The sequence below is a fragment of the Mirounga leonina genome, unplaced genomic scaffold (assembly GCF_011800145.1).
Source record: "Mirounga leonina isolate KUSES-001 unplaced genomic scaffold, KU_Mleo_1.0 Mir_165, whole genome shotgun sequence".
In the NCBI taxonomy this organism is placed as follows: domain Eukaryota; kingdom Metazoa; phylum Chordata; class Mammalia; order Carnivora; family Phocidae; genus Mirounga; species Mirounga leonina.
In genome coordinates, this window is record NW_023270415.1 from 76,431,298 (window position 1) to 76,456,293 (window position 24,996).

Here is a 24,996-nt window from a genome sequence, read left to right on the forward strand (position 1 = left end):
TCTATTATCTCATTTAGCAATTAAGGGCAGAAGTTTGTACATGACTCTGACCATGCGTTTCAGAGACTTTAAGTGGTGGTAACAGAAGAGTAGCTGGTGGGTTATTTCATCAAAAAAGAATGAAACTGGAGCCAGGGGGTATGTTCAGCTCATTTCTTACCTCTTAAAAGATTTCTTATAATTTCAGGTTGGAGTGTGCTTTCATATAGAGTGTTTATGATATCCTGACAAAACCCCAGCCACAGCAGAAATACGTTTACAATGTATAATAACCTGTCCAAGGCTAATGAACTTGAAATTGATTGTCTTCACCGTCTTTTTTCCTGGCACACCCCGCCCACACACACACATTCTGCTTCAACCACACGAGTTTTCTTGCTTTTCTTTATTAGCACCACATTCTTTTCTGCCGTGGCTTTTGCACAGGCTTTTACTTTCTTGGAATGCTTTCACTTCAGATTCAGAGAGCTTCTTTCTCACACATCACTGATGGACTCTTCGATCATCATTTCACCTGGCTTTATTTTCCTCCATAGTACCTATAACATCTGATTGCACAGAATATTTGGTATATTCCTTTGGTTTCTGATTGCCTCTTGTGAGAACAAGAACTTTGTCTGCTTTGTGTATTGTACCCCAGCACCCAAGATAGTTAATAATATTTGATAAAGGAAGTGACCGCATAATGTTGCAGTAAGTAGCAAAATCCTACGTTGGATTTGAGTCTACTGACACGGATTGGCTTCAGAGCTTTCCCCAGGGCATGGGCTACTGCTGTGGCACTTGCCCTTCCTCCCAGTAGAACATTGTTCCTGAGCCTCACCATGAAATAAATGAATTGCTAGGAAATTGGAAGAACTTTTTTTTTACATCAGACTTGTAAGATAAGAGTTCTTTTTAATGCAATTTAACAGCTTTCAGCACCCAAATTCAGAAAGGCTAAGTGATTTAGCCAAGGTCACCAAAGCTTGTCAGTGCAGGGCTACTTCTGACCCAAGTCCAGCAGTAGTCTGTGGAGTCTCTGCTCTGTCTCTACTGCCCATGGGATGCTAATTCAGTTTGAACATCAAAGCTTGGCGAGAATACTTCCAAGTGGTACCACTGCAGTTCTTTAATCTATGTCATAATCACTGATCATGTTACCTTAATGTCACTAGCACTCCTTAATAAGCAGTGATCGTGGACTGAACAGATGGCCAAGCCTGGGATGATGGAAATTTCATAGAGGAAAAACAAGACACCCTGAAACACTATTAACAGTCAGTCTTTTTATTTACATAGCTTTTGCATAGGTAGCAAAGCAATTTTTAGGACATTATCTTATTTATTTCTTAGTTCCTCCCTATCACCTCACAGGGCAGGTGGGATGGAGAGTCTGAAGTCCATCTTATAGAAGATGAGATTGAGACTCAGGGAAGGGGAGGGATGTATATGAGCCATATTCATCAACTTAGGCTGCCATAGCAAAATAACATAGACTGGGTGGTTTAAACAACAAGAATTTATTTCTCACGGTTGTTAGTGGTGGCTGGGAAGTCCAATATTGAGAAAGTCCAAGCTGAAAGATTCATTTTTCTGGTGAGAGCTCTCTTCCTAGCTCGGGGATGGCAGTCTTCACACTGTGTCCTCCAAAGGCTGAGAGACAGAGAGAGGGGGAGAGAGAGAGAGAGAAAGAGAGAGAGAGAGAGAGAGAGACCAATCCCTCTGGTGTCTCTTTCTCTTCTTATAAGGGCACGAATCCCATCATGAGGACCCCAGCCTCATGACCACAGCTAAACCTAATTATCTCTCAAAGGTAACAGCTCTAAATACCATCCCACTGGGGTGGGGCTTCGACATATGAATTTGGGGAGGGGCACAATTCAATCCATAGCATAAGCCTTTATAACCAATGAGCAGAAATCAAAGGCAGGTAGGTAGATTTTCTTCTGAGTCTAAGCTCAAAGTTTCTTCTATCAGTCATCACCCTATCGTCTCAAATGAAACTCACTAGAGAAGCCATCAATTCATTCACTTGCTACTGGATAGGTTCTGAACAGAAAGGGGACCTGGTATGGACCCGATGTCAGTCTTTCCTCTATTGGCTCATATGATCTCCTCAAGCCATTCAGCTGAGGGGTAACAGTTATTAGATCAGTTTCCCCTTTGCCACATGGACTTGCCATTCATTGATATGTGTACCAAATTTGTCCAGGTCGCTGCTCATTTGGGGCTCATGAGAGAATGTATTTGTCATCTCTTTAATGTTGGGTATAGCCATATGGCTTATTTTGGACAATGACATTTGAGCAGAAGTGGAGCTTGTCACTTCTAAGCAGAAGCTCTAAGAGCCAGTGGGCAGAATGATTTCCCTCACTGCAATGATGGTAAAAGCACTTGAGCCCAGCCCACTCCTCAAGCCTGCCAATTCACTGTAGCACTTGGAGCATGCAGGATGACCAGAAATAAATGTGAGCCACATTAGTTCCCTGAGATGTGGGGGCAGGTGCAAAACCCCCTTTCCTCTGACCAGGTTGAGAACCACTGAGCTAGGTGAATCAGGAAAAACTGATGCCCTGGGCAATTTGAAAAGCAACATAAAGAAAGGTGGTGGGGCAATTGGAAACTGTCTAAAATTGCTCAAATATGAAGTAGGAGATAGGGGAATTCAGGCAATTGTTGGTGTTGCAGGAAGAATTTGTACACCTTTGCTCACATTTTCATTAAGAACAGGAAACTCTACTTTCTGGAAAGGAAAGTGGGATTCATCTGCCAAGTGAGACTGGGATAAAGAGCTAGACATTGCAGCCCAATCCGTGCTGGGTTCTCCCTCCTTTTCCACTGGACATTGCTCAGGGCAGTGATGCTCACCTTTGCCATGCAGTGAGTGAACTGCCCCCACGTATCTAAGAAAAGTTATATTAGATAATAATAAAGCTAATATCAGATATCCAACTTCTTCCTTAGTTGGTTTCAAGCTTGTGTGTGTGTGTGGGGGAGATATATATTTGGGCCCCCCAAATCTCATTAGTTAGCAAAAGGAGACTCATTTAAATGGTCCAGGTATAAAAATGAAGCATTGCAGGGAGCTTTTGGAAAATAACCAAGAGAGAAGGCAAATTGTTACCATAAGCAGTGCGCAATTTGTGCAAGAGACATTTCTCCCAGACCATATGGGTCATCACATTACTATAACGAACAATAACAGAATTGCCAACAACAATAATGATAATGACAATAAACACAACACCATATCCTTTCAACAGTACTAGTATGTAAGATTTAGTCCAGAGGCACAGACTGAGAGGTGGTGTTGGGAAGGTTACCAGAATATTGCTAGCTTTGTGTTGTTGCCAGGATCACAGCCTTAGGGGGATCTTGCCCCTCTTCTGTCTTTTGCCCTCATTCACTTCCTCCGATGTTTCTCATTCCCTCCCTTTGCCAGCTTTTTACACACTAGCAAAGGTCATTACACATAAGTATTGAGATTATAAAAAGAAAACAAAACCTCCGAAAATCCTGTCCCACTCTAGTAAGTGACTTTTTAAACAGATGCTGGGATTCAAGTAAAACGTGACACTTTATAAATGCGAAGAAAGGAAATTCAATATTGAGGTCAGTGAATTCTGCTTTAAAAAAATTAAAAAAAGGTGAATTTAAAAACTCATTTAGCAAAATTGTTTTTAAAAGATTCAAAATCTTCCACATGATAGTTGATATAATGATTTCCAACTTTCACAAAAAAAGCAAAAATGTAAGAGAGTATGTACAATAAAGGAAAAATGGTGGCTACTGTTTCTGAACTTAATCATCAAGGGATACCATCAACCTAAGACTACACAAGGTATGTATATGATGTGTGGGCACCCACTGTCTTAGAGAACCAGAGAAGGAGGTGTATGTACGCCCATGTGTGTGTGTGCACGTCCACAAGTGTGTGCATGTGTGTAGTATATTCACTCTTGCTCCCATTTTCTCTTTTTTGGGCAGGTCTAGCTATACCACATACTTCCCAAGTAGCTTTAAATGACTGTAATTTCATTAACCCATTCCCTTAATTGCTCTACTGAGGGCTTGTCATCTGGCTGTCCTCATCTGAAAACATTCTCATTTTTCAAGGACATGTTGCTTAATCCAATTTCTGACACAGCTATTTTTACAAGGCTCCCATCACTTTTTAATTAGCCACATTTCTTTTCTCTCTGCTTTTTCTCCCCACATCTCCTGCTCTTAAAGTTCTCATCAAGTGAGAAAAAAAAGGAAGCTTTGAATTTGCTGCCAAATCCTGGTTCTGCAAATCCATGTCTTTGAAGAGGTCCTCAGTCTTCTCTCTTTGTCTCGTTGGTCACATCCATCAGGGCCACTTCTCAAGCTTCTTTTCCTTTACGAAGACTTCTTTTTTCATACTAAAACCTACTTGTTATACAGATTGTTTCTGAAAACTCAGCAATTATAGAAAATTTTAAACATACACAAAGTAGAGAAAATTACTGTGTACTTCTCCCAGATTCAATAATCATCGACTAGTGACCAACCATGTTTTACATTAATCTCCACCCATTTCCCATCTCAAATCACTTTGAAGCAAATTAGAGATATATTATTTTATCTTTAAATATTTTAATAGGTATTTCTAAAAGACAATGAGTTTATTTATTAGACCATTCTATTGAATTATGATGGACATATAAAAAGCCATACATATTTAATGTATATAACTCAATGAGTTTGGTGTAAGTATACACCCCTGAGACTGTCATCAACATCAAGGCCATAAACATACCCATTACCTGTCAAAGCTGGTTAAGTGAGAGAGTACCAAGCTAAGGAAGGGAGGAGAGTGGTAGAGGAAGAGGAGGAAGAAAAGGAGGAGGAGGAAGAAGAGAAGGAGTCATCTCAGCAGAAAATATAAGTTTCACTCAGAAAAGAAAAACTCAAGACAAATGCTTAACATCTTGTTCCAAAGAAAACCAGGAGATTAAGAAATGTATACCACTTTTGTTGGCATAAGGCCGGTTTTAATCCGTTTTCTCAAGCTTGCTAAAATATTTGCATTTTCACTGGCTTTTTTTTTTTTAATTGCTGATGTTAATTTGTCCATTAGCAGCTGTTTTCTATTTTTAGGACATGCAGCAAAAAAAGAGTGAAGAAAGAAAGTAAAAACGGTCTTTCTGACATTAACATTGTGTTGCCTGAACTTCTAAGAAGTCAAGGAAATGTGAAGGATACTCAACACAGATCTAGAGAAGGTATTCAGTAATACAGAGGAGTGGGATCTCAGGGTGCTATGCTCAGTGTGTGCTTAACTTCATAGAAAACTGCCAGTTTTTCAGAGCAGTTATTACTCTACTTAACGCAAAGAAGTGTGGGCAAGTTGCAATTGTTCTAAATCTTCAGCATACCTTTGAAATTTTAAAAAGTTTAGTCATTCTGAAAAATTCATAGTGGTTTTTCATTGTGGTTTCAATGTGCATTTCCCTGATGACCAGCAATGCTGTGCATTCTTTTTCATAAATAAGCAATGATTACTGGTCAATAAGACATGTTTTGGTAGGGGCGCCTGGGTGGCTCAGTCGTTAAGCGTCTGCCTTCGGCTCAGGTCATGATCCCAGGGTCCTGGGATCGAGACCCACATCGGGCTCTCTGCTTGGCAGGAAGCCTGCTTCTCCCTCTCCCACTCCCCCTGCATGTGTTCCCTCTCTCGCTGTGTCTCTCTCTGTCAAATAAATAAATAAAATCTTAAAAAAAAAAAAAGACATGTTTTGGTAAAGTGTCCATTTTTTTAATTGGATGATTTGTTTTCTAACTGGGTTGAAAGAGTTCTTATTTTTGGATACAAATCCTTTGTTAGATATTGGGACTGAGATTACATTCTTGCATTCTGAAGATTGTCTTTCATCCCCTTACCATGCCTAAAGAATGGCTGAAGTTTTCAATCGTGATGAAATCCAATTCAACCATTTTTAAAAGGTTTATGTTTTTGTCAGTCTATCCAAGAAAGTATTGTTTGCTACAATACTGCAGATGTCCTCCTGTTTGCATTTAGAAGTTTTATAATTTTATCTTTTATCTTTAGGTATATGATCCATTTAAGGCAATTTTTTCCTATAGGTCATGAGTTAAGGAGTTGAAACTTTTTTTTTCTCCTGTGGATATACCGTTGCTGAAGAAACATTTATTTAAAGACTATTGTTTCCTCTATTGAATTAACATAGCACTTTTGTCAAAAATCAATGGGCCATGTATGTGTTGGTCTGTTTCTGAAATTTCTATTCTATTCCATTGATCTAAATACATAAAACATCAAGCCAAAAACTACATAACATTGCTGAAAGTAAATACATTCCAAACACATGGAAAATATATCATGTTTTTTGACTAGAAGCCTCAAAATTGTTAAAATGTCAATTCTCTTCAATTTTATGTATGGATTCAGTGTAATACCTATCAAGATTATCAAGATGTTTTGTAAAACTTAGGATGCTGATTTCAAAATTTATCTGGAAATGCAAAGAACATAGACTAATAAAATAGTTTTGAAAAGGAAGGGAAGTTAGAGGACTCTATCTGGTTTGAAGGTTTACTGTACAGCTAAGTTATAGTAATAGTGTTGTATTGCCAAAAATGTAATCTGCCACAATGCATATGGTGTTATAGAGAAAAAGAACCAGAATTTAGCCCCCTCAACCTTTTTGCCTCCAGTGTTGCACAAATGGGTCTCAGAATGCTACCATATTCTTAATAGATGTGGGAAAGAAACTTTATCTGCCAAGGAAATTTTCCAGGAAAATGAGGGGGTGGTGCTATGGAGAGGAGGCTTGTAGGAGTGAATTGGACCCAGGGCAAAGATGGAAAGCACTCTGCATGAACAGAGAAGTGAAAGGCAGTTCCTTGCGTTGCAGCATCTGCAGGACCAGAAAGACCTGAGGTCACCTTTGAGATGCTACCTTCGGGATGAGGTAGCATCCTGAAAAGCTGTATCACATTACGTTTTGGACCCCATTTTCCCATCCTTTGGAGATATGACACTTTACTGTATATTGGAAAGAGGAGTTGCCTTAATAATAATGTAATATAATTTAAGAGATACAATATCAGTAAATGGCAGAGTTGGGATTTGAACCCAGTTCTTGACACCAGTGGTATTTCCGTGCCTTTACATCATGATTTTCTTGGTATTCATCTTAAAACAGGATATTGATCCTATTCTCTGTGTCTATATTTTGCTATTAACCTAATAACAAGCCTGGCATATACCTGTGAAGTCTTACATGACTCATCCAAGTAGTATAGATAAGGAATGCCTTCATTATTATATCAGAGGGCATATACCTTTCTTTATGCATAAATAGCATGGGCATGTGATTACTTTTACATAATACTTCTAATAGGGTTTTCTTTATTTGCAAGAGTGACGGTGGCACATTAATAATGAAGACATAGAACAGTACCTGGCACATGGTAGGAAATAAAGGATAGATAGATCATAGAGAGATGATAGAGTGATTATAGATTATTCCATTAAAAGTATGTTGTGAAAGAAAAACAAAAATAAAAATAAAATAATACTCTAAAATAAATAAATAAAAATACAGAAGAATATAAAGAAAAAAAATATTTGTGGCTTTTTCTCCGTATTAAACCGGAATTGACGCAAACTAACAAACTGTCTCAGAATTCTTTTGCATCTGACCCAAAATAAAAATACCAGAAGTTCTGTTGGGGATGACATTCCTCATAAGACTGGAGTTGAATTTCATATTCTAAACTGACTAAAATAAGCTCTGGATGAAGTCCTAAAGGCCTAGCAGGAGGAACCTAGTTTCAGAGCCAGATTCAACCAATATAAAATCAGAAGTTAAAGAAAAAGAAAAAAATATATATTCTTATTATTAAGAATATTATGAAAATTATTATAAAAATATTTATAAAATTATGAATTATAAAAATATAAAATATGAAAATTAATATCTAAAGTATCTATATAATATATTATTATATATAATATATAATGATATAATACATAATTAAAATAATATGTTTTAATTATCTATAAATAAATATTTAATATATAATATAATAATATAATATATAATTAAATTAAAAGTCTCCATATAATATATCATTATATATAATATAATTATAAAATTGTTATATATTAATGTTTATTAATATATACAGATATATATACTGGTGTGTATATATATAAATGTATATGTATATACACATATATATGTATATATATATACACACACACACATATATATCTGTAGAATGTATCCAACCAGGCAATTGCATTAGATTAACATAGAATAAGATTGTGAATTGAGGCAGGCATCATTCAGCACAATGATGGATAGTTGAAAAGGAAACAGATTTGTTTCTGGCAGAACTGCTATGATCCCAGAGGCTGGGGTCATGGTTGTAATGAAGCAAAGATACACTACATTCTAACAGTCCAGGTGAGCAGCCAAGAGCTAGTTTCTCTGGGAGACGGGTGTACAGAAATGCGGTCTAAGAGACGAGGAAGAAGGTGACAGTAATCTCTCAAGAGAACGGACGAAACGACCTTGTACTTTTTGTATTGGTACTTTTGGCACTAGCTTTAGTTAATGGAGGAGGAGGAGAGCTGGTTCAGTGGATAATGTGTCTGTTTCATATAACTTCCCAAGGTGTGGTCATAAAGACTTTTGTGCATTTATTTGTTAATTATCTGTCAGTCCCATGAGAGCAGCATCCATGCCTTTTGCCTGAACTGGCGAGAGCTTGCCCTTGTTCAAAATCATGGAAATGTAAAGAATGACAAAGCTGAATGGATCAGGTACAGGAGGTCCTAGCCTCATGGAATCACTATGTCATTTTGTCAATAAGGAAAATGAAGACTCAATTGTAGTGAATATTCTCAGGCTGCAGCAAGTGACCGAAAAAGAAAGGGTGAGAACCCATTTCGCTGTCTTTTATGTCTGGCTGTGATCCTTCCCTGCACTCCCACCCACCCTCATCCCACCTCATGCCCCACCGCCACCTCTGTCCTTATGGGGTCACTAATGGGATAGCGCACCTCAGGCACAGCAGTGGGCATATAACAAAGTATCTGTCAATATAGGTTAAATATTATTGGTTTTCAAGTTTTAGGTGCTGCTTTTTATTATCAGAGCCATTTTAATACTTTTGAAGGGTTTTAGCAATGGTATGCTGATATATCTTTGACAACTTGCTCTCTGTATTTGTTAGCTGGTGCTGCCATAGAAAAAAGTACCACAGACTGGGAGGATTAAGCAACAGAAAGTCATTGTTTCACAATTTTGGAGGCTAGAATTCCGAGTTCAGGATGTCAATAGCGTCAGTTTCTTCTGAGATCTCACTCCTTAGCTTGTAGATGGCTATCTTACTGCTGTGTCTTCACATCATCTTTCCTTTGCATGTTTCTGTGCCTTAATCACTTCATCTTATAAGGACACCAGTCATATTGGATTAGGGCCTGTCCTAGGGACCTCATTTTAACTTAATTACCTCTTTAAAGTCTGACCTCCAAATACAGTGGCATTCTGGGTTGAGACTTCAACCAATAAATTTTAGGAGGACACAACTCAGCCATAGCTTTTTCTATTTAAAAAAAAAAGAAGCTATGATTTGTTGCATTTTCTGATTTCTATGGGGATAAATGCTACCTCTATGACCGATTTTAAACCACCAACACGATGTATTAAACAGAGTAGGAAAGATCTGTGCATCTGACTCTTCTGAATCAGTGTGAGCTGGGGCCAACAACATGTCACTGATATTCAATCTTTTTGCCCTCAAAGCAAATTGTATTCTCTGATAGTCCATTGTTATAAAACCATCATTTTAAACTGAATCGCATTTCCAAGTTCTGTATGAGCTGAAAAAAAGGCATAATTCATGGGGTCTCTATTAAGGTGAGGGATCCTGGAAACCGGCTGTAATTAAAAGGTGGTATTCATTCAGGGGGCCTGGGGCAGTAGATCTACAAGCATAATAGGAACTGTGATGATACTGGGGACTTTAACTTGAGCCAGGAATCCAGAATGGTGGGAGATTATCTAGTCTAAAGGGCAAGTCATGTGTCAAATGTGAATCCTTCCCTCATTTTTGGGACACTCTACTTTATTTTCTCCCATGCCATTGATCTCTGCTGGCATTTCTCCCGAAGCTCTGGTTTCAACCTTAACTTGAATGTTGGACTTCCCTGATAATTAGGCCCATGGTTATTTTCATTATACTTCATGTTCTCTTCTTAAAATTCCATCCTTCCATAAAAAAGGGGGAGGGGGCACCTGGGTGGCTCAGACAGTTAAACATCTGACTCTTGATCTCAGCTCAGGTCTTGATCTCCAGGTTGTGAGTTCAAGCCCCAAACTGGGCTCCGTGCTGGGTGTGGAGCCTACTTCAATAAAAAAAGTAAAATTTTTAAAAAATTAAAAAATAATAAAAAAATTTATCCTACCATGGCTTATAATGTCATCATATATGCCTATTCCCCCAGCTAGATCTCCAGCCCAAGCTCTCTTCCATACTTAAGACTATGTCTAAATTTAGAGGTCTCATAGTCATCACCAATTACATATATATATCCCAAACTGTGCACATGATTTTCATCTAATCATTCTACCATTGAACTTTGTCTTAGAAAATAGTTTCAAAATATTTCTAATTACTCATTGAAAATAGATCAGTTGAGACTGTCTGATCAGGAAAAAAGTGAGGGAAAGGATTAAAGGAAACAAAGTGAGCAGAGTATCATAGTCCTATGAGACAATATCAAACATCTAAACTTTCACTCTGGAAAGAAAAAAAAATTATGACCTTTTCTGATAGGGTTTTTAAAGTATGTAGATGGAATGAATATGATAACTTATAATAGGAGAGGATAAAGGTACGGTATGGTAATAAATGTTCTATTCTATTTGAGGTAGTGCAATATTAATTATAAGTAGACTGTAAAAAATTAAATACATAATATCAACCCTAGAAATCTCACTAAAAGATATAGTAAAAAAAATCAATATATAGATTAAAATAGAATACTAATAAGCATCCAACAAAAAATAGAAGAAGGGACATTGAGGAATTAAAATCAGAGGGAACATAGAGAAAGCAAATGGTCAAATAGTAGACATGAATGCAAGCATGTAGATACCCACGTTAAATGTAAATGGTTAGACACTTCAATTAAAATTCAGTATTTGTCAAAGTAAATTTTAAAAAATAAGATGCAGGATATGCTAAGACATACACTTCATATGTAACTGTACATGAAGATTAAAGGAGAGAGATTGGAGAAATACAGGCATAATTCATTTAGTCATGTGATCATTTATTCAGTCACTCAATAATCATGCACTATGCTCCTGCTAGGACCTGAGGAGCAGTCAGAAATAAGAATAAACTAGATTTTAAATTAAAGAATGTTGTTGTTGTTGTTGTTGTTGCTGTTGTTAGTGTTGTTTTGCAACCAAGGTGGATTGCTTATGTTCCCTAAGGGTAGCACTTTTGTATATTGAACCACTCAGAAAGTTGACTCTGAGAACCTACGCATAAGGCGTAAGGGGAGATGTTCCAGGAAAGCATGATTCCATAGACAGAGAGGTTGACCAAGAAAACAGTTGCAGCAATGGCCTCAGCTGATCCCATGGGGAGCTTTGGAGTTGGGATGCCCCTTTAGAGAAGTCTTATCTTACTTTTAGGTAAACAACAATGAAAAACAGGCTTTGTACCCCTGCATTTCCCAGCCATTAGGTGTGGGCAGACCCTTAGCCCCTCAAAGGGGCTATGACCTGGGCAAGGTGGATCTCTTTGGCTCAAGGCAGTTTTTCAGGAGGGATTCAGCTGAGATTCAGCATCTTCCAATGTTCCAAGCAGGTAAGGGGAATGAACATCTCAATTCTGAAACAGAGGGAGAGTGTCCGAGTAGCATCCACGACACGCACCATTTTATGTCTCCAGGATTTATCAGGATCCCTAGCATACATAGGTACTTAATAAATAATGGTAAGAAAACAGCGTCTGCTACCAAATATCCCTGTTGAAAGACAGAAGGAGGGAGAGAGTGTTGCAAGTCACAGAAAGTTAGGTAATAAAATTTGCAGTGAATGAATGAGGGGGACACCATCTCATGTAATCCTCACAAATCTGTTGGGGAAAGGATTGCTAGATTTAGTAATTAAAATGTAGGACACCAAGTTAAACTTGAATTTCAGATAAATAATCAACACTTGTTAGTATAAATGATTCATGTAATTTTTAGACCCTGTATGTTTGTATGTATGTATGTGTAATGCTATACTTCATGGGACGTATTCCATGGAAACTACTTATGCTAAAACACTATTCATTGTTTATCTGAAATTGAAATTGAAGGCAGCATCCTGTATTTTTCTGTGGACACCTATGATAGGAGACTGAGGATCTTGGTATTATTTTTTCTAAACAGTAACAATACCAAAAGTTACCAATGGTGCAAGGAATTTAACTAGCCTTGTTTAATGATGGTGATGATGAGTCTGTGATCATTAGCTCTGTTTGCATCTTTCTGTGTCTTCTAAATTCCAAGGAGCTAGAATACTTTAAATATGCTTCCCAGGTTCTGCCCATGGGAGGAACTGGAAGGAAGATAGAAGGCAGAGAGGGGGACTTTTTTCCCCCCTCCAGCTTCTGGCTGTGCCTTTGGCGTCAGTCCCAACAACAACGCAAGGCAACTCTGGACTGTTGCGGTAGCTCTGGCATCAGCCCCAGACTCCCTGGTAGTGGTTACAAGAGCACTCCCATCCCTGTGAGCCCCTGGGATTCTGCTTAGCAGGCACGTGTTGGGACCAGCAGCAACAGTACCGCCGGCAGATAGGCCTGAAATGTGGGTTCATGTGTTCCAGCAGTGGGTATCCAAAGACAGGACTCTGGGACTGGTTATTTGACCAGAGTGTGGATCTTGGAGTTATTCTGATATGAGGTCAGCAGCAGCGAAAGAGGATACCTGATTTAAAATTAGAAGAGAGTGAGCCGTACGAAAAGCTCCAGGACAGACCCCAGCAAAGAAGGTATATACACAAGACTCCCCATTGCTGATGCCTTGTGGGAAGGTATCAGGGAGTAGCCAACAATAGTAGTAATTTCTTCCGTCTTTCCCAGGTTCTAATGCAATCCGTTTTTACAAGTCCAAGTGATATCCCAGGGCTGGTACCATCTCTCACACTTTCTGGGTCCTTGAACTGCATTTTCTCTAGTTATCAGTTTCTCCCTGGGCTGCACATAGTCTCTGTGGCTCTAAACTCCATCTGTCTATGAGCCTTTCCAGGGACTTGCTGCTTGTATATGCCCACTCGACCATTTGGGTGCCAGCTCTACTCTCGTATGTTGGCATCTTTCAAACTCTCCAATCCTTGTTGTGTCCTGAATCTCTAGACGTGAGAGAATTCTAAGATGAAAAATGGTAACTCCATACAATTGTAAACTAAGAACTCTGAGGTTGCAAATCTTGACTATGCCATAACTGATTTGAGTAAACTGTGAGAATCTAGAAGTTCTCACTTATAGAATAAATGACAAACCTAATATGACTTCATTAATTCTCCACGAACATTTAGTGAAAAAGAACAAGTTGAAAATACGTAGCTTAGCTCTTGGAACATAATAGAGTCTCAACAAATATTTTTTTGAGTAACGTAGTAAAAATTAGTCCAATCGTAGATAACCTTATTTATTATTTCTAAACAAATGATATCAACAATCTCACCAGTGGGTATGAGAGTTTAATGAGATAATAAACATAAAATGCTCTTGAAATTATTGAATAATAATAAATATTGGGGTTTATTATTGATTAGTTCACATGTCTACTTCTTTTTAGATGATTTTGCTGGTTTTGTCACTTCCCACTGAGGTGACATTGGTGCACATCCACTCAACTTTTTTAATCACATATGTTTTCCAGTTCCATTAATCAACTAAAAAAGAGGAAGAAAGAGCCAGGGAAAAGGGAAAAATAATAAAGACATAGAACTCTCTAGAAAATATGGACTAAATGTCAGGGAAAGAAAGCTGCTCAGTAGTTTGATGAAGACAGAAGGGGGAGTGACAACAAAGGGGCATGAGTCGACTTGTATTTTGATTGTTCTAATGCTTCCAGGAGTACATGTATAGCTGATAACTTATCAGAATGTGTATCTTATATGCATGTGCAGTTTGGTTTATGTAAATTATGCCACAATAAATCTGTTAAAACTGTACTTACAGGAATACAAAGAAAATAAAGACCTGAATCTGAGAGTTAGAGAATTCAGATCCTTCCATAATAAGATTAAAAAGAACGGATACCTTATTCTAGAGAGGATGTGGGCCTCTGAGAGTTTTTTTAAGCAGGGACGTAACATCGTTCTATAACCTTGCTAAAAAGACCACCAGACAGCAGTGTGGAGGCAGCCCTGGAGAAGGTTGAATCAAGGACCCACACATCAGTCCCATTTGTGCTGCTTTACTATGAGTTCGCAGAAAGAAAAAATGTAAAAAATTCCAACAGACTTGAGTTATGGATATGAATGTGTGCTCCACAGGCTGGCTCTTTGTTGCATGTCTAATGAGCAGATCAAGGCTCCTGCAGGGGAAGAAAGGGCACCAGGTGTAGGTGGAAAGCGGGTGTGGTGAGGAGGGCAGCTCTGCTCCAGCTCTTTGCCTGAGTAAATGGCTTTTCTCACTAAATATTGGACCTAGAAATGCTGCACCATCCCCTGTTTCATAAAACATTATGGATTAATAGTCCATCGTTTGGCCTTAACTAATAGGAAAAAGAAAACACATTACACATTCAACTTTGGAGAAAAAGTCTTTGGAAATTTTTTAGTTTCAGATTTGTCAGGTGAAGAGTTATGATTGCTTGCAAAAAATATACACTTTGAAAGTCAAAATTTAGAGAATGTGACTTTGTTCACTCATGTTTGTTCTTTCCAGTTTTCTCCAGTGGAAACTACATTTTGTCCATGCCCAAAACCATGCATGGGCTCATACTTTTTACCTACTCTAGTCTTTGACAGAAATGCCTTTTTGCTCCTCACCCTACATTTTTTCTATAAAATTTCACCCTGGCTACCCTAAGCAGTAAGAAGAACTCGTCTTTCTTTTTTACCATAAATAAATTGTACATCTGCTATTCAATCAACAGATATTTATTGGACATCTACTTGCCTAACATTTTTCCAGACACTTAGGGAAAAACAATTTAAAAGGAGATAAAAATTCCTGTTCTCATGAAACTTAATATTCTCTTAGGGAAAAAGAAAATTAAAATAATAATAACTAGCATATGTAGTATGTTGGGTGGTGCTAAGTGCATGCAGAAAAAAATAAAACAGGGAAGGACAATGGTTGCTGATATCAAGACCAAGAAAATGTGAAATTAAGTCTAGGCACCTAGAAGTGGCCAAGATGAAAGTGGTATTGTGAAGGCAGGTGCTAGACGCCCAGGTGATGAAATCTCTACCATTTTCTAGCTTTGTGAATTCAAGCAGGTCATTCCCCATCTCTCTGATTTTCCTCAGCAATAACATGCAAAAACGGTGAAAACAGATAACATTTATTGAGCCCTGATTTTGTACATTAGGCATATATAATCCTCAAAACAACACTGTGATATGCATATATTGTACCTATGCCCCTCTTGGATAAGAAAATTGTGGCTCAAAAAATTACGTATCCTTCCTAAGAGTATGCAGCCAGCAAGTGGCAGAGCTGAAATCATGTTCATAGCATTCAGCATCCTCATGGTTAAGGGGACCCCTCCAGTACCTGTTTTTGACCAGCAACCCTCTTCCACTCCTTTACCTGAATTTTATATCCCTGTCCCTGACCAGTTTCTGGGGTTCATTTGTTACCTTCTAGCTACATAAACCCCTCAACTTCAGTGCCCTCTTCTCGGCCTGATCCTACATTAATACAATCATGTTATATAGACAAGGATTTAGCGGAAGATAGGAAGTTCAGTAGAATCTGGGTAGAGAGAGATCCAAGTGAGCCCTCCCTGGCTACGTCACCACACATCCTTTACAGAATGTAACTTCACTGAAATATTCTTATATGCTTGTTCCAGGAATATATCCTTCTTAGGAGAAATGGTGCATGAAACCCAGTGACCAAAATTAATAAAATATCTAAGATTATTTTTGTGACAACAACTGAAATAATTAAAGATGACAAAGAGCTAAAAATCAGCATCGCTACATAGTAGGTGCATGCACATACGTATTACATATTTGTGTATATGTGCACATCAACTGGAGAAGCAAAGATACTTTTGATTAAAAGTCAACCCCATTGCCTGAGTATTTGCTTTGGAGAAAGACATCCATCCTCTCTGAGCCCTGATATCCATATTTGTCAAATTAGAGTCAGCGATGACTACTTTCCAGGCTGGTATAGTTTTAATGACAGCATATATGTGGAAAGAATTATTGTACTTGCCAGCTCTTAATAAGTGCTTCATATGTGAAATGCCAAATGAGGTCAAAATCCAAAATATTTAATTTGAATTTGGAGGGGTAGTTTACATATTATGGGCGATATGCGTATTCTACCATTGTGTTGGGCCACAATGAGTTCATAAATCAAACTCCCTCTCTTTACTGACAAGACATTTTCACATTAAACTGTCACATTCAGTCATGCTCCACACCAAGCAAACGCCCATGGTGGCTGGTTTAAAGCCATGAGTGCTGAAAGCAGTTAGAGTAAGGAGCTGTTGGCATTAATGAGCACTTACTATGTCCCAGGCACTTTGGAATCATTTTATATTAAATCTCCACAAAGGTCTCAACAGCCACAGAGCCAGGAAGAGCTGAAGGCAGCAAAGCTGGTTGAGTGGTAGGGCTGATCATACAGCCTGCTGCTGGGCATACAGATCTGACCTGCTCCAGCCCTGAAACCTCGGTGTGCCCCCGGCTCGCGCCCGCAGATTCATTCATGTGTTCCCCAGATGCGTCTCTCTGTTTGGGAATTCATATTACATAAATGTAATATGACCTCCTCTTTCAAATAAGTCACGGTGCGTTTGGAGCAGAATGTGATTTCCTCATCTGTAAAATGGGGGAAGATATACCCTGCCAATCTTACTGGGCTGTTGTGGGAGCTGAAATTACATATTTGAATGTTTTTGTGGGTTGCAAATTACTCAACTAGCAGGAAGCATTGCTGCTGTGCCTAAAATTCTTGGGCCAGACATCGAGATTTGTGTATTTGCTACGGGAAAAAAACAATGCCTTTGCCAAAGCCCAAAGGAACTCAGAGCTTTCAAAACAAAAGAAGGGAAGGAAGAGCGCGTCAGTCATCCCTCCTTCCCACAGGAAGATGCCATTCAGAATGCCAACATTGCATAGAGCTACCCACTTTGCCCATGTGCTTTTAATTACTTTGCTAATTAGGAGGCAAACTAAAATTAGAGGCAGCTCCATTTCTTTCCTTTTTTAAATATATTTTCCACTTTTCTTTCTTGCATCGCAATTGCACCCTGCTCCTGCCAGACACCTCGTGTGGGGACCTACAGGTGCTCCAGGACTCGAGGACGGGGGCTGGGTTTGAGGACCCGGCAGGCTAGAGGTGAAAGAAGGTGAGTCAGAGTCAGAGATATAAATCACAAAAGCTGAGCATGGAAAGATAGAGCGAAGTAGAGAAAATGCATGTTATTTGAATGGACTCTATTCCTTCTTAGGTAACATTTATTGAGCACATACTGTGCAGTCCAACACTACAATGACTACTAATTCCTGTAATTCCCACAGCAACCTTATGGGGCAGATTTTATCATCATGCCCAGTTTCCTGATGAGGGAACACATGAGAGAAAGAGTTTTCCTAACTCGCTTAATATTTCTAGTTATGAAATTACGAAATAGAGAATCAATTCTGGAGAATCTCATTCCGTAGCTTATGCCCTAAGTTCTTAACTACACCACACAACAATCAGGCAAATTTTGCTTGGTGCTCACTCTCGTTTCGGAGGAGGAAACAAGACTCAGGGTCACACATGTCTCTCATGGTCACTGCATGTATTAACCAGCTTGGCTACTATAACAAAATACCAAAGACTGGGTGGCTTTAACAACAGATTTTTTTTTTTTTTCCTCATGGCTCTGGAGGCTGGACATTTGAGACCAACATTGAGGGAAAGCAGATTTCATTCTGAGGCCTCTTCTCTGGGTTACAGGTGGCTACATCTAGCTCTGTGCTCACATGAGATCTTTGTGTGTGTGCAGGGAGATCACAGGAGCAAGCTCTTTGTTGTCTCTTCCTGTAAGACCCCACCCTCATGACGTCACCAAACCCTAATCACTCTCAAAGGCTCCATTTCCAGGGACCATCACCCCTGGGGGTGGACTTCACATATGCATTTTGAGGCAATACACACATACGATCCGTAACATTCTGCCTCTGGCCTTCCAAAATTCATATCCTTCTCACCTACAAAGTGCATTAAATCCATCCTGACAGCCTCCAAAATCTTAATTCATTCCAGCATCAATTCTAAAGTCTAGAGCCCAAAGTCTTATCTAATTATCGTCTGAATCAGGAATAGGTGAGACATGAGGTAGGATTCACCTTGAGTGGATAGAGGGGACAGGGGAGGTCCTTGCCTTGTTCCTGATCTTAGTGGGGAAGTTTCAAGTTTCTCACCATTAAATCTGATGTTGGGTGTAGGGGTTTTTTTTGTGGACAGTCTTTATCAAGAATAGGCACTTCCCTTTCTATTCCTAGTTGAATGAGAATTTTTATCATGCATCAGTGTTGGATTTTGTCAAATTCTTTTTTTTCTGCATCTACTGATATGAACTTGCAATTTTTAATTTTAGCCTATTGATGTGTTTGAGCCTGTTGACTTCTGAATGTTGAACCAGCTTTGCATACCTGGGATAAATCCGACTTGGTTGTGGTGGATAATTCTTCTCACACATTGTTAAATTCAATTTGCTAATATACCGTTGAGGATTGTTGCATCTATGCTCATGAAAGATACTGATCTGTAGTTCTCTTATAACATCTATTTCTCATTGTGGAATTAGGGTAACACTGGCCTCATTGAATGAGTTGGGAAGCATTTCTATACTCTGAAAAGGATTATAGAGGATTGGTATAACTTCTTCATGAAATGTTTGTTAGAATTCACCAGGAAACCCATCTGGATCTGTTGCTTTCTGTTTTGGAAAATTATTAATTATTGGTTTAATTTCTTTAATAGATAAAGGCCTATTCAGTTAGTCTGTTCTTTCTTGTGTGAATTTGGGCAGACTGTGTCTTTCAAGTAACTGGCCCTTTTCATCTAGGTGATCACTTTTGTGGGCACAGAGCTGTTCGTAGTATCCCTTTAGGATCCTTTTCATTTCCATGGGATCTGTAGTGATATGCTGTGCTTCATTTCTGATATTAGTAATTTGTTTGTTCTCTTTGTATTCTTAGTCTAACTAGTCTTATTGATTTTATTGATCTTTTCAAAGAATCAGCTTTTGTTTCCATTGACTTTCTCTATTGATTTCCTGTTTTAAACTTCATTGGTTTCTGCTCTAATTCTTATTATTTTTTTCATTTTGCTTACTTTGAACCAATTTGCTCTTTTTCTAGCGTCCTAAGATGGAAACCTAGATTGCTAGTATTTGACTTTTTCCTTAGATATTTTTTCTTTTCTAATATATTCAGTGAGAGTGATGCCAAAAATTTCCCCCTAAGCACTGCTTTCACTGAATCCCACAAATTTCAGTAAGTTTCATTTCCATTTAGTTCAAAATATTAATTTCACTTGAGGTTTCATCTTTGACATATGTGTTATTTAGAAGTGTGTTCTTTACATGTATTTTGGGATTTTTTTCAGTGATCTTCCTGTTATTTCTAGTTTAATGCCACTGTAGTCTGAGAGCAGTCAGTATATGCTTTTACTATAATGTATAATTTGAACAGTTAAATATTTATTTACTATCTCTAATTGTGTATCAATAATGTGAACTGAGCCTATAATCATGCATTTTTTTTCATTTGGCTTTGAATTGAGTGAAATAACTTCATTAAGTTATAGGCCCAATGTTCTTCCTTCCATTTTCTTGAGCAATTTAACTCCTCCTAGCAAGCATGGCATTTTGTGAACATTTATTGATGATATTACCAAGTTTGGGGTGGGAGAGGTCTTTGATCATTATTTCAATGTATTTAATACATTTTAATTTATGGGTTTTCCATTTATTTTTTGAGCAAATTTGACATTTAATATATATAAAGTTACATATTTCCTCTGGTTCTAAAATTTACCAGTGTATAATGGTTTGCAATATCATTTTTTGGTCTTAGATATATATCTCCTTTCTCAATTAATATTCCCGGACCAGAGATTTGTTTAACTTACTTTTCAAAGTAACACCTCTTAATTTTGTAAAGATGTGCTATTGTGTTTGTTGCTGTGTTCTCTACTTCATTCATCATGCTCTTACCCTTACTACTTTTGTCTTCTTTCCTTTGGTTTTAGTACCTGATTCGTTTCCAACATTTTGAGTTTAATGTGTAATTTATTTTGTCCTTTTTTGCTTCCTGATACATGTATATCAAGCTAAACACATCTCTGTAACTATTGCCTTAGTTACGTCTGCTTTTATACTGACTGTAAATCTCCCTGTATTAACATACACTTTAATAAATGTTATTTTTCTGGCCGCAGAATATTCCAGTCATTACTCTCAGATATATACATTGTTTCCAGCATGTTACTGTTGTAGATGATATTATGATAAATATATTTGCAATTACAATTCTTTAAATTTGCTTAATTTTGATGTATTTCCAAGTCATAGTTTGATCATTATGGAATCTTAAAACTGAGGCTATTGAGTCAAAAGTAGGAATTTTTTAAAGCTCTTTTGATACCTTGAATTTTATTATCGTCAGCAGATAAGATACAGAATTTTGCCACAATTATTACTTTCTCTAATTTAAAAGAATACACTTCTGCAAAAGTGGGCCAATCTGATGACCCTTTGCTTGAATCCCTTAACCTTTAACTTTGGACAAAATAACAAAAACTTTTTTGTTCTTAGTCTTCTAACATATTAGATTAAAAAGTAGCAATACCATAATATTACTTCCTGTTTGAATCTTCTTGGTTTTAACAATCCACAATTACTATATATGCACAACAAAAATAGGAAAGTTTGTATTTTTACAAGTTGTAATTATTTGCCTTATAGAATAGTGTTCCTCAAATATTGGTCTCAAGATTTGTCTAATGACTGCTCAAGAGACTTTATGTTTAAATCTGTTTTATCTATTGTTAATTAGCATAGAAAGTTTAAATTAAGAAATAATTAAATATTTATTACTTTTAATAAAACTAATTTATTATTTAATTATCCATTATCCTTTATTTATTTATTTAATTCACTATTCATTTTAAAATAACTACATTAATCACATTACACATTAACATAAATGGCATGTTTTTTTGTGCTTCTGTTTTTTGAAATGTGCTTCACATATTTTTCAAAAACCAAAGTGTTAGAAAGAACAGTAGCATTACTTTAGATTTTTGGAAGGAATTGTAATGCCTAGCTTAATAACAGACAGCTTGATTCACATCATCTCTGCTGTTGCATTCAATCTTTTGTGAGTTTTATTTTACTTTTTAAGTGTTGTAAAGAATATCTGGCCTCACATAGATGAGCAGTTGAGAAAAAAAAGTGTACTTTAATAACCTTTTTTTACCATTGTGGATACTTCAGAATAAACCAAACTTGATTAGTGTGAAGTTTCTTAGAAATGAATTGCATTGCAGAATCTAAAATGAATGTCATGCGCTCTGTGCGATGTCTCACTGGTCTGTCTTGCGCTTTGAGTGGGTCTTTTACCCCTGGTGTTAACCTTGCAACATCATGCACTAGTCATTTAAAAATATCAGCTCCCTGATTTCTGTAACTCCTCCAACTATGAGCATATTTAATTGTAAAACATGAAGAAATAATTTGTTGATATGGCCGATATTTTCATAAGAAAAGTCTTGAAGCTTTGAGAAACAGCCAACTTCATGGTGGGAGATAACAATTTTTCCAAAATTTGATTTTCACTCGTAAACTCGAATATTATCATTGGCAATGATGCCAATCATTTTATTTAAAGAGACACATTCATTTAGTTTGTTCCTGAGGAAATCTATGCTACACAACCAAGTCTGAATACAGATAGTTTATCTCTTAGCCATTGTTTCTAAGTAAAAATCATGTCCTATGGAAAAAAGCATAGTTCACCTTGCAATTCAAACACATACAGTTATTTTTGGAGGCAACCATTGTGCTTACATATGCATCAGAAGTGATTTATATGTATTTTTCATTTTGTCATCTAGAATAAGTATTCAAGCTCAACATTTGATAAAATTAATATTTTTATTGTTTCATCAAGAACATTTTAAAGTGAAATGGGCTTTTTTCTTCTTTCTTTAAGCATATGACAATAAAGAAACAAATATTTACTAGTATAAATGATTCCGCTACTCTGATTTGTACTAAGATGCCGACAGTTTCAGCCACCACTTTTTTTTTTTATATCATTAATGCCAAGTGTCCACACAATGAAAACAAGTAATCTGATATTATTCTGAAAATGGTGTAGACTCCATAAACCCCTTGGAGGGGTTCTGAGGAAATCTCTGTGTCCATAGACACATTCTGAAAAGTGCAGTCCTAGTTGTGCCTGGCTGGCTCAGTTGGTAGAGCATGTGACTCTTGATCTCAGGATCATGAGTTCAAGCCCCATGTTGGGCATGGAGCCTACTTAAAAAAAAAAAAAAAAAAAATGCAGTCCCAGAATGGAATGACAATCAGTTATTCTTCCCATGTTGAAAATGTAACATGTTTATGCCACCATTCATTAGGTATTCAATTAAACATAGCCAAACTCAATCACTAGTTGATATAGAATTTAAATGCTATTGCTAAGAGAATCCAAATTGTGGCATTAGCTGAGTGGAAAGGGTTTAGCAACAAGCAGGAGGGTCTACACATTGTGGTCTGGAAAGCTTGTGACTGCGAAGCAGAGCCAAGCCATTTTGCTTAACTATTGTTTGCTTAATCTCCAGACTCAGACAATGCAATGACCAAGGCTGGAGTCTTAAGCAAAATGATAGAAAACATTTAAAAATGGTGGTGTGTATAGCTCCTTCTTGATCCATTTGGTGAAGTCTGACAAGAGAAAGATAAACATTATTTATTTTCCAAACTCAGACTCTTTCACAGTGAAAGGGGGAACTATTAATAAATTTGTCTGGACAAGGAGTATAAACTGGGATAAATTCATTCCATGATGCTGTGCGGAATGAATGAAAAGGAATATCACAGTGCTAAGGGACACGCTGCATGTGTGTGGCTTGTGTTCTAAACTCATCGAGAGTCTTATTATTTATAGCATTGCAGGGTTGGAAAAAAATTGCTTTTCTTTAGAAACTTCAAGCAATTGTAAAGGGTCACTGTAAAATGGCAACCATAGCAGAAGTTAAGAATGTGACCCCAAATCTTTTTCAAAAATCCCACCATTCTTTAACTATTCCTCCTACATTCTGGGAGGAAAAGCACTGAGTCAGTGTGTTTCCTACCTGAGCCTATTGTTTCAAGTGACCTTAAGCCATTAAAATAAGAGAAGAATGGACCAAACAGGGAGGTTCGTGGCTAAGAGACAAAAATTACCATGTTTGAAATGCATATTGTGACATCTTTGGCTGGGGTAATTTGCACATAAAATAGACAAACACACTGGCAGTCCACTAAGATTTTGAGGAATAGGCATTTCCAAATAAAAGTCAAACTCAGGTCTATCTGGCAGAAGCTTGTGCTAAAGTGCATCTTCTCTGGAAGCTCATTAGCTGGAAAGGACTCAGATTCGGACTCTAGAGAAGTTCCCATGACACCCAGAGATCCTGGAGTTTGAGTTTTTTCAGTAAGTTTGATGTGAGTCTGGGTTGTGTTTTGGGCTGAGTAGAGGGTGCCATCATCCTTAATCTATTGATAGTTTATTTTTCTGTCACATGCAGCCCAAATCAGTTAGCCTCCTAGTTGAGTTGACATTGTAATTTGGCAAACGTAACCTTGACCCACCTACATCCATTTATATTCTGTTTTGTGTCAACCTGCTGGTTTATATGCTCAAATCTACACCTTGGTACCAGAGCTCCCTGAACAAGTCAATGTTTGTTCCTTTATCTTCTTAAAAATTGCCTAAGTTGCTCCTCAAAATAACTGTCTCTTTTTTGATTAAGAAAACTGGGAATTTATGTACATATGTCAAATTTTGCAGAAAACTTTGACATTACCTTGGCAGGACCCCTAATTTAACACTATGTGGTTGAATAAATGAATGAATGTTTGCATGCTCAATGAACTGACTATATTTAGTTTTTTTTCTTCAGATTTTAGCCTTTTAGAATTCTTTTTCCTTTCTCTGTCCCTCCCCCACCCTCTCTCTTTTTCTCTTTCTCCTTCTCCTCAATCCTCCTTCTCCTTTCCCCTCCCTTTCTTCTTCTGCTCACTTTCCCTAGGATCTAGCTAGGAGGATCTCAGAAAGGGTCATGACTTTGGTGTCCAGTCTAAGAACTTTTTGTCTTATTCTACATCATGAGAATTTTCTCCTGAGTTTTTCTAAAAGTTTAGTTTCATGTTTCAAGTTTGACTCAAGGAACTATGTTTTATTAATTGTTGTACAGGTTTTAATCTTTGGGTTGCCTGGTAAGTGTAGATGTCCAGTCCGCCTTGGGCCTCCGCTGCATGAGTGAAGGGGGGGCACAGCTTTTTCAGTGGTGTTTGGCTAAAGTAGAGGGGCTACTGGGGAAATGTCTTCTGCCTTGCAAGGCTGCCCCATCCTGGTCCTTTAGCTAGATAACTAGGCATCTTCCTTCCTCCTTCTCTCCCTCCCTCTCTCCTTCTTTCCTTCCTTCCTTTTTTCTTTCCTTCCTTCCTTCCTTCCTTCCTTCCTTCCTTCCTTCCTTCCTTCCTTCCTTCCT

General features: G+C 37.6%; 1 non-coding gene across 1 annotated transcript; it reads left to right on the top strand.

Moving 5' to 3' along the window:
* Positions 1–22,695: 22,695 nt before the first annotated feature.
* TRNAK-CUU lies at positions 22,696–22,768 on the top strand. Its single transcript has one exon. It is a non-coding gene; the product is annotated as a tRNA-Lys (tRNA).
* Positions 22,769–24,996: the final 2,228 nt, after the last annotated feature.